We start from the raw sequence: 8906 nt of genomic DNA on the forward strand, positions 1-8906 counted from the left end.
GAGAGGTGAATAATCTCTCGGCCGCTCCTCCTCTCCTCTGTAAAATTCATGGCTCTGATCTGGCTGGAAAAATCTATCAGAGCAACCAGACTTCCTGTCTCTCTCTCTCTCTCTCTCTTTCTCTCTCTGTGGATCATGGTGACAGCTCAAGTTTTACTGCGTTGCACAAAATCCACTCCTTATTTTAATTAGACAGAAGTGCTCCCTGATGTGACAACCCCAGATGAGGTTCCTCCATCAGACTGCCAAAGCTATAAATTCTCTTCCAAATAAATTGAATCTTAATTTATAGGCTGTGCACTGATCCATCAGACTTTTATTTTTTACAACCTTCTGAAATTGTGAAGTGGAAAAAAACGCCCTGATGATCGACTTCAGCCTGGAGATGATACTGAAACTGTAGAACAAAACATTATTATTATTATTATTATTATTATTATTATTATTATTATTATTATTATACACTGACCTTTATTAACTTCTGAGATACTGAACCTCTGGAGAAACAGTTATACAATAGACCGTCTGGATTCTGTGTTCTGATTGGTCAGAAGGTGTTGATTAGTTTGCTGTAACAGCAGTTCAATTGTCTATGGCAGCTCTAGCAGAGGATCTTGTTTCTCGGATTTTAAGTGAATCCATGCAAATAACATTTATGGTTGTAACAGTAACCTGCTTCATCAAACCATCCTGTCAGTCAGTGTTTCATTACTCACTGGACCTCCGACATAGTGATTACATTGCTTTGTTTAATTTACTGTATCCAGATCTCCATTGACGTTGCTACAGAAGAAGTGTTTGACTGACGGATGAGAGCATGGCTCCATAACTAAATATTGTCTCACAAGGTTTTGAAGGTGCAATGAGTTAAATATCAGGCAAAGCTCAGGTGTGGAGTTCTGCATGTTCTTCTCATATCATGGGGAACTGTGGTGACTGCAATGGTTAAGGCTCATGGTAACTGATCAGAAAGTTAGAGGTTTAAGCCCCATCACCACAAAACTTCCCCACTGAGCAAAGTCCCTAACCCTCTATGCTCCAGGGGTGATGTATCATGGCTCTGTAGCAGCAACCAGTAGCCGCTAAGAGACTGAGTAGAGGGAGTTAAAGATGACGCGTTTCAGTTGCATACAGGTGGTTTATTGTAATGTTAGCAGAATGATGGCAAGATAAGATAATCTCAAAAAAATGAACTAAATGAAAAATAAAAAACTGTAAATCAAAAGAAACGTTCACAGGAAATGTATATCCAAAGAAATGTTCAAAAGAAACGGTCAACAAAAAGTGAACTTCCCAGCTACTCACCCCCTTCCAACCTCCATCCACACGCAAACTCACAGATTATTATTATTATTTTTTTTTTTTCAAACTCACAGATTATATGCACCTGTGGATACACCAAGTGACGTAACAAACGAAAAGTGGCAATTTCAAAATAAGAGACATCAAAACCTTACCGTAAACTTACAGCTCACCTCAACATAACAGCTGGGTATATCTTCTTTTTCCTTCTGCTGGTTCTTTGGGTTACTGTGGCTTCATTGTTTATAGCCAAGAACTATCTATCTATCTATCGATCTATCTATCTATTTATTTATTTATTTATTTATTAATTAATTATATAAAGCATGTCAGAAAAGCTTGACAGGATGCCTGGTTGGGTTTAAAGGTTTGCAATAAGACTGAGAGGTTTGGTCAGTTTATATTTAATTAAAAACTTCCAGTCTGGGCCATGCCCACTTCAAATTTAAATCCAGATTTGTATCCTGACATGGAGTTAAAATGATATTGAGATAAAGCATAGCCTCTGACTAATTCATTATTAACTGCTGGGCTGCACAGGGGATATAGGGAGAGGGAAGCGAGTCCCGGGGGCCAAGCACTCAAGTTGAAGGTGAAACTCTGGGGTGGTTACTGAGGCTTCTTTCTTACTGAGGCTTCTGGTTTCTTTCAGCACGATGTAGCTTTTTGTCATTTTACTGAACACTTTAATCACTTTAACCCACAATCCCATCCAACACAGATACAATCTGGACTCAAAGCTCAGTGTAGTTTTTTGATTGGATTTTGGTTTAAATTAAGAGGACGTCTGGGACATGAACAGGAAACTCATCTACTACTACAACCTTGTGTTTATAATAATAAGACAGTTTCATCCTGCAAATGTCCAACGTTTCATTTGTTCAGATTCATCCACTGCAATTGCACAATGTTGGTGTGTATTAGGGGGGCACGGTGGCTTAGTGGTTAGCACGTTCGCCTCACACCTCCAGGGTTGGGGTTCGATTCCTGCCTCCGCCTTGTGTGTGTGGAGTTTGCATGTTCTCCCCGTGCCTCGGGGGTTTCCTCCGGGTACTCCGGTTTCCTCCCCCGGTCCAAAGACATGCATGGTAGGTTGATTGGCATCTCTGGAAAAATTGTCCGTAGTGTGTGATTGTGTGAGTGAATGAGAGAGTGTGTGTGCCCTGCGATGGGTTGGCACTCCGTGCAGGGTGTATCCTGCCTTGATGCCCGATGACGCCTGCCTGAGATAGGCACAGGCTCCCCGTGACCCGAGGTAGTTCGGATAAGCGGTAGAAAATGAATGAATGAATGAATGAATGGTGTGTATTAATAAAGAGGTTTTTAAAATAAAGAGTGAAGGAGTTGAAAGCTCACTGGTGGTCATGTGACTGGGTGTGGTGTAGTTTACAGGCTCGTGTTAGCTTTAAAATTCTGCTGATTGTATTTAGGTTTCAAAATTCATAAAGAAGAATCATAAACTTGTGTTGTGTTGGTTAAAGAGATTATTTTTTTTGCAATAATCAAAAAAACAGTGGAAAAATCCTGCTGGGACAGGTTACATATGAAACGTACGTCATCTGGACACCTCAGTAAACTGCTTTTGTGTTCAGATAAACAAAAGCAGCGAGTCAGCGAGACTCAGGGATGAGGGCTCCTGATGAGGAGGACGAGCTGTCTGGAGGCCAAGTCGATCTCATTTCATTAGCAGAGACCCTGAGCGCAGCAGAGTAGATTAAAAAATAGGCCGGGGGGTTTTGTGTGTTCGGACAACGAGCTGATCGAGCTTCTTGATGTCAGGAAGTCCAGCGTGGTCTCTTCCTGCCTGCTGACTGACCTTAAAGAGCGCTCTAATCCACTTTAGGGAAGCGATGGATGACTCTGTGTACATTAAGGTAGACCTGTCTGATTGTGCATTTGATAGAGAGCGACCCATTAGAGCGCTCTCACTGCTGTTCAATCAAGATCAGCTCTTTCTCTCCCGCTCTCTTTCCATCTCTCTCTCTCTCTCTCTTCTTATCTCCCAGTCCCATAAAACCCATGCTTATCTCTTTCTCCTCTCTGCTCGCCCACTGCAAGTTTTACGTCTTCATTTCCACCACCCGGGGATCAGGTTGTTCCCCAGATGTTGCGTTTTTCTTCCACGCTCCAGTTCTGCAGTAGTAAAGTATAAATATAGACTGGAGTCTCCACTGTGGACATGACGTCAGCTGTTTCAAAACAAACGCCAGAGCGCAGTGGACCTGTGTAGGAAGACTATAATAGGCGTTATCATCCAGCATCTTTAGTGTCTCATCAGTGTCGAGAGGAGAAACCTAATCTTCTCCACCAAAGTACTCAGCTGCCTTCAAAACCCTCGAGGCACCACAGCAGGTCTCTGTCCAGATCAGAGTCTGCACATCAGTCTGGTGTGGTTCTGCTCCAATACATGACCTGTTATAGCAGTAAGATCCTCGTTCTATAATCAGTTATATAGTAACAGCTCATTCACAGCTGATGATGTCTAGAGGGAGTCTCCAGTTTCAGGGCTTTGTTCCGCTCAGAGATTCTTGATTATTTTCCCATTGTGCCATTTCCAGACTGTTCATTTAGAGTTTAATGAACAGAAAGCCACAAAGCTTTTCATATCCCAGGAGATCATTCAAAGTGGTGACGTTTCAGTCTTCATTTCCTGATGAGTGCAGCTTTTTACACAAAGGACAAGTAATTACATCATCATCATCATCATCATCAACGGACGATCTGTTCATCACGGACGCACTATAGAGAAACAGCTGTACAAAAGAGTTCAGGATTTCCTTCTTAACAACAACAACAATAATAATAATAATAATAATAATAATAATAATAATAATAATAATAATATGTTTCATCAGACTGGACGTGGATATAAAATTATCTATCTATCTATCTATCTATCTATCTATCTATCTATCTATCTATCTATCTATCTATCTATCTATCTATATTATTTTTATTTTTATATATCAAGTTATTACTCACTGTGAACCAGTCAGGCTTTTATTTGTATAGCATACATAACATGAAGCATAAATTGCTTAAACTGTAAAAAAAAAAACTAAAATAAAATAATAACTAAAAATGTGTGTATGTATGTATGTGTGTGTGTGTGTGTGTGTGTGTGTATGTGTGTGTGTGTGTGTGTGTGTGTGTGTGTGTGTGTGTGTGTGCCTGGCTGTGTTGGAGATGTAGGTGAATTATACACAGTGGTATTACAGCGTGTCAGCTCTAATAAGATACTGCCAAACATCTCTCCAAGCTGACACGGCCTTTCCATTAGTCAGTGATGTAATGCTCCGTCTTACTTCAGAAGCCACAGGAGATAGAACTCTGGGGCCGGTGTTGTGAGGGCAGGAGGAGAGACGAGGAGACGAGGAGACCATGTCCTCAGTTGCAGCCACTGATAGATGGTGTTGTGACAAGCATTCAATTCTTACTAGCAGTTTTTTTCCCAGCTCTCTCTCTCTCTTTCTCTCTCTCTCTCTCTCTGTGTCTGTCTCTGTCTCTCTCTCTCCCTCTCTCTCTTTCTCTCTCTCCCTCTCTCTCTTTCTCTGTCTCTCTCTCTTTCTCTGTCTCTCTCTCTGTCTCTCTCTCTCTCTGTCTGTCTCTCTCTGTCTCTCTCTCTTTCTCTCTCTCTCTCTCTCTCTCTCTCTCTCTCTCTCTCTCTCTCTCTCTCTCTCTCTGTCCAGGTGGAGGAGTAGCATGGAGTCAGCACTGCCATGACACTGTGATTTAAAAGCTTTGCCTCATCAGAAAATCGATCCTGAGTGACTAGCTGCTGCAATGCTAACCCTGCAAGGCTTCTTTTCTTCCTGTGAGATTCAGGAGCAGTAAACTACACTACATACTGCATCATGATCTGGAGCATTTTGCTCTTTTATTTTATTCTGATCTCTTCAATCTGTTTCTTCTGTTTGGTCCAACAAAGCGAAATATTTCACATCGTCCTCTTCATTCTTATTGCGTTCTCTTTTAAACAGGATCCTGTATGGTGAATAAAAATGTGTCTCTGGTGTCAGAAGGACCAGAATATCTTTTACTGAAGACTAATGACCTTCTGCTGAGATCACACACCAGATCACACCAGATCACACACCAGATCACACACCAGATCCCACATCAGCTAGTCACTCAGCTAGTCACAGCAGTTAGTCACTCAGGATCGACTTCACACACCAGATCACACATCAGATCACACACCAGATCACACATCAGGGTTCTCATTTATAAAGCGTGCGTACGCACAAAACGGGGTTGGAAACGTACTGTATGTACACCAGTTCCCATGCAAAGGTTGTGATCTATAAAAAATGTGCGCACCTTTAAGCAAACTTTGAGGCGTGCATACGCACATCCTGGAGACAAAGGGAATTGGTGACACAGATGGTGAGGTCGTGAACTGAAGTTAGATTGTAGAAAATAAATGTGAGAAGTAACGTAATGTAATGTAATTCAAAATGTATTAAAAAAAAAAAAATAATAATAATCAGCGCTGCCTTACAGTCACATTGTCCACAACGGGAGCGCAGGAGGAGAAGGCGCAACTACATGTGATACAAAATAGCATGAAATACCCTTTTATTAGAGAACTGCAGAACACAGTGTAAAACGAAATATTTTCCTTAATGTACATATATCATAAAATGTCAAAGTCTGCAAATACAGTCATGAAGCACAATCGCTACTCATCATCGGTCCTAACTATTACGGTGTTCATTACAAAACCGTCATGAAGAAGCATGTGTTCACTATAACATTTTCGTCTTAAATTTTCGCCCACAAATTAATTCTGTGATTTTGTCAAGGTGTTAACGATCAGTCTAATTGCTAGAAACATATAAATCCTCCATTGACCCGGGTATGTAATGCTTCATGATGGCACTGCTGGCACTGTTGGAGGATTACGCCAATGGCAGAATAAGGAGAGAACGAGTTTTCAGGGACCATGATGATGACTGGCTAATAAGCCGATTTAGATTCCCTAGAGCTGTGCTCTTAGATCTATGTGTTGAATTGGGTCCAGTATTAGAGAGGGCAACACGCCGGAATCATGCCATCCCAGTCCAAATACAAGTCCTCACCACTCTGGGGTTCTTGGCAACCGGCTGTTTCCAGTGGGAATTGGCAGACAGATAATTATTTATATATAAAAAAAAAAACTATAAGTAATCCTCAACTTTGACTCTAAGACCTTTTTGTATATGAAATAATTCTATTGGAATCTATCATCTCACCCTATAGGTCTGGTATATCACAGCCGTCCCTGAGTGCCATAATATCTGTTGTTTTGAATGGTATACTTAATATGGGTAGTCGATACATCAGGTTCCCCTACACTGTGAGAGAACAGGCCGAAATTAAAATGCAATTTGCATCAATGTCTGGTTTCCCAAATGTAATCGGCGCAATTGACTGCACTCATGTTGCTATAAGGGCACCATCTGAAAATGAATTTGCTTATGTTAATAGAAAGCATGTGCATTCTATTAATGTGCAAATCATGTTACTCCAACATGACCCTCACAAACATTGTGGCACGCTGGCCTGGTATATTGCCTGATTCCTTTATCTTGACACATAACAGTGTAGGGAACAGACTAAATGCAGGCGCAGTACGTGATGGCTGGCTTCTTGGTGAGTTTAACAATATTACATTTACATTTACATTTACATTTACAGCATTTGGCAGACGCCCTTATCCAGAACGACGTACATAAGTGCTTAAATCTCTAACATTGAATATATTAATGCTGGCTCACTAAGTTACATACTTAAGATACCATGAGTTTAAAACATTTGTTCAAAGTTACAATGAAAGTGTCAAAGGTGTGTTTTTCTTTTTTTTTTTTTTTAAATGCAAAAGATAATGAAAGAAGTGCTAGTTGAAGTGTTTCCTGAATAAGTAGGTCTTCAACCGCCGCTTGAAAATAGCCAGTGACTCAGCTGTCCGGACCTCTAGGGGAAGTTCGTTCCACCACCTTGGTGCCAGTACAGAGAAGAGTCTTGTAGTATACTTGCCTCTTACCCTGAGAGATGGTGGAACCAGTCGAGCAGTGCTGGTAGATCGGAGGGTGCGGGGTGCAGTGCGAGGAGTTATGAGAGCTTTGAGGTAAGAGGGGGCTGGTCCATTTTTGGCTTTGTAGGCCAGCATCAGTGTTTTGAATCTGATGCGTGCAGCTACCGGAAGCCAGTGGAGGGATCGCAGCAGCGGGGTGGTATGCGAGAACTTTGGCAGGTTGAAAACAAGCCGGGCAGCTGCATTTTGGATCATTTGCAGATATTAAAAAGTAGAAACTGTAACAATTTTGTTTTTAATATAATTATAACAATGTTGCTTTTAATATAATTATAACCTGCAGGCGACAGTGGCTACCCCTGAGACGCTGGCTCCTCACCCCATTTTTAAACCCGCAGAGCGCAGAGGAAACTCATTATAACGAGGTCCACTCTCGTGCCAGCGCAGTGATTTGCATTGACTAATTATGGTTAAAAATGGGCGTGTACAGGGCGGGATATGAGGCTGGTTCACGTACGGGATCCTACGCACAGTTTTATAAATGAGATCCCAGATCACACACCAGATCACACATCAGAGCACATACCAGTGGTGATCTGCTGTGTGATCTGGGGTCTCATTTATAAAACTGTGCGTAGGATCCCTACTAAAAGTTTACGTACGCCCAAAAGCCAAAAAATTCAGATTTATAAAACCGTGCGTACGCACACCTGTAAGCAATGTTCCCTTTATAAATCACAGATCACAAACAGATGTGCGTACGTGACATCCCGCCCTGTACACGCCCATTTTTAACCATAAATAGTCAATGCAAATCACTGTGTGGGCACGAGAGTGGACCTCGTTATAATGAGTTTTCTCTGCGCTCTGCGGGTTTAAAAATGGGGTGAGGAGTCAGCATCTCAGGGGTAGCCACTGTCGCCTGCAGGCAGTGTCGGCGCCAGAGAATAGAGAATGAGGGGGCCTCATGTTTAACTGGGGGCGCCTATCTCGTTCACATACTATTACTATTATTAAACTTCAATAAACATAATAAAATATTAAATGTGTCACTCACTGTAAACTATAATTTATCATGACTCTAAAGTGCAAGACTCACGAAAACACACGCAAATTAGCCACCATATAACCAAACATACTAAAGCAAAAAGGCCTCTTACCTTTAGAAGAGCTGCAGGCGACGAGAGGAGGAATTACATTTTTGAAGAACAAGGTCCTTCAACGAATGGCGAAATTTTTTCATAAAGTCCCGATCAAATGCAAGATGCACGAGTTGAGACTTACGAGTGTGGCTCATTGCTCGTCTGTGGTCCGTAAAAACGTTCTTTAGTGCCGAGAAGGAGTTCTCACACATGGCAGTGGAGGCCCCGAACGTGACCGCAACTTTTAGCGCAGACAAAACACTGGGCATAGCTTCCAGAACTTTGTGTTGTTCAGAAAGAAGTCTCATAACCGTCATTTTCTGTTGATGGTTATGATTCTTAATTCTGTCTTAATGTCTTAATTCTGGAGATACATTGCTTTGCAACAATGCATTCTGTTTCCACAATGGTGCAATTTGTTAAATCCATAATAGGCTTCATAGACT

The sequence above is a fragment of the Tachysurus vachellii genome, chromosome 3, assembly GCF_030014155.1.
Source record: "Tachysurus vachellii isolate PV-2020 chromosome 3, HZAU_Pvac_v1, whole genome shotgun sequence".
Lineage (NCBI taxonomy): Eukaryota > Metazoa > Chordata > Actinopteri > Siluriformes > Bagridae > Tachysurus > Tachysurus vachellii.